Here is an 11388-nt window from a genome sequence, read left to right on the forward strand (position 1 = left end):
TTTATAAACGTTTAAATCCGCTACATTTTTATTTTGCACCTGTCCTATGTAAGAAACCAGATGGTCAATGATTGTCGTTTGTTGATGTTGTTCATCAGTGTTTCCCTTTTTTTCTTTTTTAGAATAGACCATTGGTTTTCCTGTTTGAATTGTATAAAATGTTCATATCTGGGTCCCTTTTTAGCTTGTTGTAAGGTTGAAGGACGTACTTGGACCTATACTAGTTGAATTTGTGACTTGAATGGAGAGTTGTCACATTGGCACTCATACCACAACTTCTTGTATATATAAACCTGGAGACTAGTTTTATTTCTTTGTCTCGCAAAATGTACGGTGACTTATATTTGTTAATTTCGGTGCCATTTTGGTCTTTTGTGGAAATTTGTCTGAGCATACCACATCTCCTTTTTATATGAAAAAGCAAGACTTGAATTTCAGAAAAGAAAAAAAAAAAAAAAAAATATGCATGGTTACAGTTGAGCTATTATTTTAGATATATATAGTTAAACAAAAGATGCTAGATCCGCTTAAATGATAATGTTAAAAAATCAAGGTCCTACAAATGTTTATAGATCAAGTCTTTTTTATTATAGTTAATTAATGACAACACAATGGTGAAAAGGCCAATGTTTTGCATTTTGAAAATATCGTCTATATAAATATCCTACTGATATATCGGTCATTATTATCTAAACACTGTAATGTAGAAATATATGTTAAAACAATTTCTACACTAAACTGCACTGGATATACATGTGTTTAATGGATTTTGACCAGTTTTGATATAACACAAAGAATATCAATTTTATTAGGTGGTCTTTATTTTGCCGGATAATCTTTATACTTAAAAATGATTGCATGTATCACCAAATATTTTGAATAAAAATTGATCATCTACCATACCTCAGTTTAGTCGAACTCTTTTATATTGTATTATTGATGGCTGTCCATGTGTAAGTGCAAATTAAGGTTAATGAATGACCAATACCACTACTTTCTTCAATCAGATTCAGTTTCATTTTATAATTTAATGCGATAGTCTTTCTTTATACTATACACAGTCTAGACAAAAGGTAATAATGCCTTGTTTTTCTTCAATGTATCGCAATAAACCCTTAGTTCAGGCAATTTTGTTTAAAATATTACTTCCAGACTTTACAAGATTACTTTTAAAAATAAATTAGGAATTTCATTGCACGCTTTAATTGCTTTTATCCATAAATAAACTTCCTAATATCCATTTTTGCTTGTATCTAAATTTAACCATGACTAAAAACCCAATTATCCTCCATAATTGTATTTTCTTTTATAGTTGGTACATGGAGATGGTTACTTTGTTATAGTAAACATAAACTTTATCTTTTCTAAAATGTATTTTGTATCAACTGAAACGACCGCAGGAACACTAAACCATGAATACAAGCAAAGATGACGCAAAAAAAAAAAAAAAAAAAAAAAAAAATCTGTATTATTTCCAATACCGGGATTCAGAATAGTTTTGTATGTTTATTTCGTAGAATCAAATTTTTACTTTATATTGGACTTTATTGTATACTAATATACAAAGAGATACAGATTGATAAAAACTACAGAAAACAAACCTAAACGATAAGATTTTTTGAGTTCTAAGTTGATAATGTTTTTGTTTCTGTCATTTCCGAATGATCAAAGCACCAACTATATTTTTATCTTGTCCTAAGATTTTATATCACTGCTGACAAAAAATTTCGATGGAACAAACGTATAGAAAGTTTTCATCAATGACGACTTTTAAAAGATTTCAGAATTAGATATTAGACGATTTTATTTACCATTAAACCATGCTCATTCGTTTTCAAATTTTTAACACGAAACACACAAAGGAATCAAACACATGTTCCGTCGCAGACAACGCAAACGAACTTGTAGTTTATCAGAAATTCAATACAATCAATAAAACATGAATAGATGAACAGGCCAAAAAAAAAAAAAAATAATCAAATGTACTACATATTTGTACTACTAAATTTTTAGTCCCGAAAGCACCAGTTGAGGGGTAATTGTAAAAAGGTATGTCATGCGGCCTGAATATTTGTTCACGGTGATATATTGATAATAGTTTTACAATTCAACACATATTTGTCAACCTATGTGAAGTGAAAATGCTTTGAATTTAATGCTTTACATCATTGAAAACACTTTTGTTTACAAATCGCATATAAAACACATGTAAACGCTGAAACAAAATGAGTCATTTAAAATTGTGCAATTATATATCATTGTATTAGGTACCCCTAAATCTAATAATGAGTTAACATAAAAGTAGAACTAATTCATTTTAGCAGAAATGATTTCCCTATAATTTTAATGATTTGTACTTTTAAATTTGTTTTTTTGTGAAGCACTTTATTTATATTTCAATTTCAACTACCTCTTTTTGAGTAGGTGGTTAACTCCAGTTATTATTTACTATAAAGTTATATAAATTACAAACAAATTGGCAAATAGACAAAAAACAAACTTTTAGAATTGAAATTTGGACATCTCGTTATGTAATTTTTACAAATAGAATTATCGCAATTTATATTTCAATTTCTTTTAACCGATTAAGCAATTTGAAGACATATTTTGTTAACTTCACTATGATGACACACAATATACCAAATTATAAAATATTGCATTTCTTCTCGTTTAATCAATCCTACAAAATTATATAATATTTTATAGTGTGTATTTCTATGTTGTGGTGTCACACTATATTTTCAGATAAGGGTGAATGTTTGGTACCATTAAAACGTTTTAACCCACTACAATTGTTTGCATCTGTCTTTTCTTGATGTGCTTCGAAAGTGTTTCTCATATCTCGTTATTTTATATAGATTAGACTGTTGGTTTTCCCGTTTGAATGTTTTTACACTGGTAATTTTGTTTAGACCCTTTATAGATTGTTGCTCGGTGTGATCACAGGATACTAGTTGAAGACCATATCTTGAATTATAATGGTTTACCTCTATAAATTGTGACTTGGATGGAGATTTGTCACATTGGCACTCATACCACATCTTCCTATATCATACACGATTGCATGTAAAAGATTTTTACACAAATTATTGTTGGTTTAAGTTTTGATTGTAACTAAGTTGTCCTGTAATCGTTTATATCCAAATCAGGTCCAACGTTTGGATCTGCGTTTACAATATCACGGGTTAAACACCGATCAAATTGAATCGAGGGTTTCCAATGTTTAAATGGACCTACATTGTCGTGATTTAATGACATTCGTACAGTATTAGTTAATGAGTTATATGAGTCAAATATGTAATTTAAACCGTAACAGCAATCTTTGTATCTCTGTGAATCCAGCGAACTCGATTCTAATGAGTAGATTCCTGCTTGCCAATATCACATTAACCAATGAAAAATGTGTATCGGCAAATGTGTACCCTTCTATCAGAACTTGTTTTATTAAAGCTTTTTGGTAGATATTAGTTCCTAAAGTATTACATGTCTATTTTGGTCGGTTTTTCTTTTGACAAGGATTTTTCTATCTTTTCCCTCGGCTTATAGGAAAACCACAATAAAGACAGATGTCAAATAAGAATATATCAACTATTTTAAATTTCAAAACCAATTGCATTGAAAAAAGAAAAATCACAAAAATACCGAACTCAGAGGAAAATCAATTCGGAATGTCCATAATCACATGGCAAAATCAAATAACAAAGACATGTTGAATAACTTATCTAGATAGCACTAAGAGGTAAGAAAATATAGAAAACCATTTAAATACATCCGCAGATATCCGTAGATCCGTATACATGTAATAAATATAAGTGTCTTTTACTTTTGACAAAACAAATTTCTGTTTTCAGTTTGTTCATTGTCTAAAATCGGATAAGTTATTAAAAATATTGTTTTTAATAGTAAACTTGACAACCAATGTTTGAAATTCGCATATAGTAGAACCATTAATTGGATATTCTTAAAATAAACATTCATTGAAATCAGTGAAACTTCAAAAGGTTCAATTATCATTATTATGAGAGGCACAATTATTGCCTTCGTTGGACACTATGATTATCTGCAATGGACTCATTCTGTGTTGATGAATATTTATTATCACCCAGTCATAGGCAAGAGTTAAACAGCATCAACATTAGTCCAAATAATTATGATGTCTGGCTAGGCTATTTTTTGTTCTGGGACACTTCCCTACGACGTTGTAGGAAGGCGTTAAGAAATAAAAATAAAATATCATTGCCAGACGTCACATCATGATTATTTGAACTACTACATCAACTTATATAGAAAACTAAAAATATCTTGTCTCTTATCTTTCGTTTATTCCTTGCTGTGCCTGCATTCATATTCAACCTTTCTCAAAGGGCACATTAACACTTATTCCCAATAAAGGTTTAGTTTTAAGCTCACTTTTTTATAGTTGATATGCATACATCTATCTGCTTTTTCTATGACGAAGTTTTAAATATAAAACCTGTAGCAAACAGATATCACACTTATACATGTTAATCATCTTGTTCTCTGTAACGATGATATAGGATATGTGTCGTCAACGCATTTTTCATGACATTTTTTCAAGTAAGGTTAAATATGTTTTACGATACAATTGTTGTTTCAATTTGCTGTCTGATCACATGTGACCTAGATGTGGATTCACCATTGTAAACTGGTTTCGACGAATAATTTGATATTGTCGATATAAAATATATAGATTATTATATCGCATTTCAGACCCCATATCAATCCGAGAGCCGACAAGCTCGAAGAATGATTTTAACCATGGGCTGATATGGTTCTGATATGAAAAATAGCATGTTATATTCTTGTTATCATATACTTCATAGTTAAGTCGATTTGTGCAGATTTTTGACAAAATTGCTCTGATTGTGGTAAAAGCATGAAATTTGGCATATTAGTAGTATATGTCATGGACAACATTTTAAGCTATGGACCCAATCTGAATGTCGAAATTGGCGGAAGAGGCGGCCATTTTCAAATGGTGGCCGTTTGATCTCAATAGATTAATATTACAAAATCATGAAAAGGATATTAGAGAAGATATTTACATGAAATCTGGTTAATAAAATAACAGTGCTGAATCCCATTGTCTTGTCGAACAAAAGTTTTGGAAATATCACCCATATTGAATGGCGGCCATCTTGAAAATCTTTTTTTTTAAGACAAAATATGTAGTCATTATTCGATATAATAAATATGCATTGTGGAAGATATACAAATGTATTTGTGTGAGCTATATAAACAGGACAAAATGCGAGCCTATCCCCCTCCCCGAGTTATTCTTCTGTTTTGTAGCGGGTACAAAAGCATTAACACGCGGACATGAAGAGGATTATAAAATGAACTATTACTCTGAAAGCAATATTCGTGCAACCGCTTGTTCAAAATAAAATAATTTTATTTTATACGTACAGCTAAAGCAAAAAAATATTTGTATACCTGTCGGTTATAATAGTTGGCTGATTACTGGATAATTCGTTTTGTTGATATTGTTCATTTGAAACAACTTTCAAAAACCTTGATTGCAGACATAATTAATTTTATATCATACAAGTAATGTTATAAGAACATAAACTGCTCAAATGTTCTCAATTGACGTTAAAAATACCTAACAATAAATAAAATTTACATGTTTTGTCAAACCACACTGTTTATCATATTCTATCGCATTGTCCTCCACATTAACATAGAGTAGTACAACTTAATACTGCCGTTACACATTTGCATTTCCTTAGTAACCGTGTTCACTTTGACTTATAAGTTAAGCGCTTTCTGTAGGAAATTATTATATAGTCATATATATATTGATTTTTGGTAGCCATTTTGAATGATGGCCATTTTGAAAACATGAATTTCCAATATATCATTATTCGCTAATCTTTTCAATTCACTGTTTGCATTCATACTTTTTTTACTAATTTATATTGGATATTCACCAAGAGGTCAGATAAGGCATGCGCATGTTTACAAAATTAAGATATCAGTATCAAAATTTCTGTTACTTACACGTTTGCCTTAGTAACTTTTTAAAACAGAAATTACGTATACATTATATATTTTATGACCGAAAGTTTTTTTTGGAAAAGATCAAAATTGTAGATTTCAAAAACACTGGAACTAGATTTCAGAAAAACATAATGGGCAATTAGACTATATATATATATATATATATGCTTGATACTAAGAATAACTTTACAGGGACACTCAATAACAGCTGTTGACACGAGTTAGTTCAACAGACACAAGTTTCCTTAGTAAGAATGATACAGGATGGCCAAACATCGAGATACAGTCCAGAAATATCGTTGAGAAGCAGACAAGACTTACCATTTCTCAGGTATAATAGTTCAATTGTGCAACTCGTCGTTGAAAGGATACAACTGCAACTTATCGGTTCTCAAATAGAGAGTAAGATGTCTCAAAGATTGTGGAACCGATTCATTTGAAAAGCCATTGAATGTCCCTGTAAACCTTTTTATAGTAACAAGCTTAAGTCTTCAAACTATTCTAGTTACTTTGACTATGAAGAGGCCTTCATAATCACGACTAAAAGACATGGCCTGTTTCAGAACTTCCCCAACATATTCGTTGAGAATCTGGAGAAAGACGCAACCTTTGATGTGTGCTTGCATATCATCTATGCCAGCTAGTATTCAATTTTTAAGAAGTGTTGTATTAATCATTCCTTCCATGACAACTCATATTTACTAAGAACGTTTACTGTACAATTTACAAATATCATCAATTTCAAATATTAGAACAATATCTGTTCCAGAGTGTGAGCCGTTACTGGTTTCTATCAATTTGGCGAGCCCCATTCCATGAATAACAGATTCTTGACTTTTTTCCTGTGTCTAGAATTCGGTCTATTTGTCTTGTCGTGCAGTTTAAAAACATTAAGCATGATATCTGCTCCTGAAATATTAATCTCCAGCACTGAGTCTGGCTAAAAGAACAATGGTTAGTAGTTCAAGTGGCAGTCACGTACTGTCGATCATAATTGTCGAGGCTTTATGATGATAGTCAGATACCTCATCACAATGAAAGAAAAAAAAATCCCTGCAATCATATTGTTCTTGTTAATTCATCACAACCGTGGCTGGTTATTTTACTGGTATTTTCAATCCGTGACTCATCTTAGACTTTTTTTGTTTTTTCTGACAAAATATATTGATCTTAAGATTTGCTTTGACAGGATAAGTACCTTAATTACGTTTCCAAAATGGCCACCATTCAAAATGGCCACCTAATACTTCAATAGTCCTCAGTTGGTATTCGTTGTCATAAAATAAACGAAAGTTTATCAAAATTGGTAAAGTAATATATTTTTCATATTTTTTCTTATAATTTTTATTAATCTTTAGACATGATATCAAAATGGCCGCCCAGAGCCGCCATTTTGATTTCTGAATTGGGTTCATAGCTATAAATGTTAGTTATGACCTTAACTAACACTCTGTAAAATGTTATGCTTTTACCACAATCTGAGCAATTGTTTCACAAATCGACTGGACTATCAACAGAAGATCATATCACACGGTTAAGACAAATCTTGAAATTTGATGAATAAATGAATGCACAAATAAGTTTTATAATGGGGTACAATTATTAGTAGATAGATATAGGAAGATGTGGTGTGAGTGCCAATGAGACAACTCTCCATTCAAATAACAATTTTAAAAGTAAACCATTATAGGTCAATGTACGGCCTTCAACATTATTTTCTATAAGTATATGATAAAAAATATTATCATAGTTACTACAGATTGTTAGTGAGTCTGCATGGTTGTTGTTTGGTGATCATTGTGATAAGCTTCCAATGATTAAGGTTTGAACATTCCCTAAATCACTTTTTCGTCACCCCTGATGTTGGGAGTCGCTCACTTTGAGTACCATTAGGCTTTTTTGTTTCAGATATTTTAAAGTTGTGTGTTGTCTGCTTTTGTGCTGTCGGCTTGTGTGTTGTCTGCTTATCCTTCCGGATTACCCCCAGTTTTTGATGGGGTTCGTTTTGCTTAGTCTTTAGTTTTCTATGTTGTGTCTTGTGTACTATTATTTGTCTGTTTGTCTTCTTCTCTTTTAGAAATGGTGTTGTCAGTTTATTTTCGATGTTTTTGAATACGATTTGACTCTTTCATTTTGTTCTTGTATATGTTCACAGCCACGACATGTGTATGTGTTTTTTGATGACTCAAGTGTTTTTTATTCAAACGTGTATAGTAAACCAGTACATACAGAGGAGCATTCCACTGAGTTGTTGTTGCAGTAGGTATTACAAGTAGGACATATTGCATAGTAATCGTTATCCTGTATTATAACATAATCACTTAGTGCTTTCCTGTGAGTAGGTAGGCTTTCTATGATCATGGTTTTATAAGACGAGTCGTGTTTCATTCTATCTGCCTCAGATGACCGGCACTGGTTTATTGACTTATTGACCCTGTAACAACAGTATTGTTGTTCTTTTTAATGTGATACTTTTTCGCGTATTTAACAGGTGTTCAAATATCATTATTAGAAACCTCATTTTGAACTATATCCTATTTTTTTGGAAACGTTTAGAAATTTGCCTGAGACATCACTTTTGTGCGTCGATCCAGTCAGGCGACATACAAAGCGTGGTAAGGCTGTGCTGTTTTCATGTGCTGATCTAGGTTGTTTTATATGTTCGTTTTGATTCTGTGGTTATTAACAACTTCAGTGTTGACATGTTTATCAAGTATATGGTCAGTTTTTATGAATTTACTGTTTGCAAAAGTATAAATTATTTTAAATACTAAGGATTTTTTTATCCCAGGCAGATAAGCTTAGCCGTATTTGCCACAATTTTAGAAATTTAGAATCATCAATGCTCGTCATCACTATTTTGCTTTCTTTACTGTTTCCCCTGGACATATCACTAATGAGTTTTATGTAGATAAAACCTGCGTCTAGCATATTATGTGATAAGTCTGGTATCTTTAATAACTATGAGCATGTCATAATGTTCTATTTGTATTATTTATTTGTGTATTTAGCGGTCCTGAATGTTCTTCCATTTGTTTGTGTTGTAGTCATGTCAAATACTGGTGCCATTTTAGTGTTATATTTAACATTGTCGTACAAGCGGGAGGTTTGTCTAGCTACAAAACTTGCAAGTTCAAACAACCATTTTTTTTCTAAAGATGTCAGGGATATTGCTATTGTTATCTGATAGTTCGTTTCTGTGTGTGTTACATTGTCGTTTTTTTTATTTTGTTCCCTTTTTGCGTTTCTGTTGTTTCATTGTTTTCCTCATACATTTGATGTGTTTCCCTCAATGAAAGTTTAAAGTGTCCATGCTAGATTGACTCTGTTCTTGAGATCTATTGCTTAGATGTCTTCCTAGCAAGCAGAAATTAGCTCAAGTATTGTAAAATTGTCATGTTGTACTTCAACTTCGATTTGATTTTTTCTAGTATGCCTGACATATTTTTTTTAGATTTTTATATTGAGTGAATATGGAATAGACTGATCATTTATCATACTGTTTGTTATTGTGTCAGTATTGAAAGTGTCCGTGTTAGATTGACTCTGTTCTTGAAACTTGCGCCTTTTTTGTGTTGGCATTTTCTACTGCTTTGATTTCTTCGTAGCAAGCAGCTTTGAGCTGCTAAAGATTGTCAAATTGTCATGTTGTAAATCAAATTGATTTTTTCCATTTTGCTTGTTGTTTTTATTTTTAGGTTGAGTGCATATGGGAAAGACTTATCATCTCACAAAATGATTGTTATTGTATCATAACATGCATAACGAATAGTGTCCATGTAAGATGACTCTGTTGGCAATTTCTACTGCTTTTATGTCTTTGTAGAAAGCAGCTGTCAGCTCAAGTTTTGTCAAATTGTTATGTTGTAATTAATCTTCGATTTGAATTTATCAACTTGCTGTCTCCATTTTACCTGTGTTTTTTTAGAGTGTGTGCCTATTGGACGGACACATATTTTATCATACCGTTCAATTTTGTATCATTATGCATGGTGTCAATGTTAGATAGACTCTGACTGTTCTTGAGATCTACACCTTGTATTTGAGTTGGAAATTTCATCCCCTAGTCTTGTATTGGTATAAGCTATTGGAGTATTTCTTGTTCTACAACGACTTGTAGTATTCTCTAGTCTTATAGGGGTATAAGCTATTGGAGTGTTTCTTGTTCTATAACTACGTTCAGTATTCACTTATCTTGTAAGGGTATACTCTATTTGAGTGTTTCCTGTTCTATAACGACTTATAGTATTACCTATTCATGTAGGAGTATAAGCTATTGGAGTAATTCGTGTTCTATAACTGCGTCCAGTAGGGAAATACACTATTCGGGCATGTTCTATAATGACGTGTAGTATTCCCTGGTCTTGTAGGGGTATAAATGAGAGACGAAAGATTACAGAGTGGAATTGATTGAAATCAAACTGACCACGCCATGGCTAAAAATAAAAAGACACACAGACAAATAATATTGCAGTAGTTATCAAAGGTACCAGGATTATAATTTGATACGCAAGACGCGCGTTTTGTCTACATAAGACTCATTATATATATATATATATATATATATATATATATATATATATATATATATATATATATATATATATGGGGATGATCTCAGGTGCTCCGGAAGGGTAAGCAGATCCTGCTCCATATGTGGCACCCGTAAGCTATTGGAGTGTTTCGTAATCTATTACTACTTCAGTAGGTGTATTAACTATTGGAGCATGTTCTATAACTATGTCTAGTAGGGGTATAAACTAGGGGCCAGCTGAAGGACGCCTCCGGGTGCGGGAATTTCTCGCTACATTGAAGACCTGTTGGTGACCCTCTGCTGTTGTTTTTTATTTGGTCGGGTTGTTGTCTCTTTGACACATTCCCCATTTCCATTCTCAATTTTATTGATGTATGTTGTATAAATATGTCTAAGAGGTGTATGAACTATTGGAGTATGTTGTATAACTACGTCTAGGAGGTGTATAAACTATTAGAGAACGTTGTATAACTACGTCTAGTAGGGGTATAGGCTATTGAAGCATGTTGTATAACCACGTCTGGTAGGGGTATAAGCTATTTCAGCATGTTGTATAACTACGTCTGGTAGGGGTATAAGCTATTTCAGCATGTTGTATAACTACGTCTATTAGGGATATAAGCTATTTGAGCATGTTATATAACTATATCTAGTAGGGGTATAAGCTATTTTAGCATGTTCTATTGCTACGTCTAGTATGTGACATGGTGATGATTGAGTGAATTGAAACAAAGCAGAGACAAAACTGCTGTGTTTAGCATTTTCAAAATATTTATGAAGATATTGAACTTGTTAAAACTGCTATCAATATAATGGTTTATGAACGACTG

Source organism: Mytilus galloprovincialis, chromosome 11 (genome assembly GCF_965363235.1).
Source record: "Mytilus galloprovincialis chromosome 11, xbMytGall1.hap1.1, whole genome shotgun sequence".
Taxonomy (NCBI): Eukaryota; Metazoa; Mollusca; class Bivalvia; order Mytilida; family Mytilidae; genus Mytilus; species Mytilus galloprovincialis.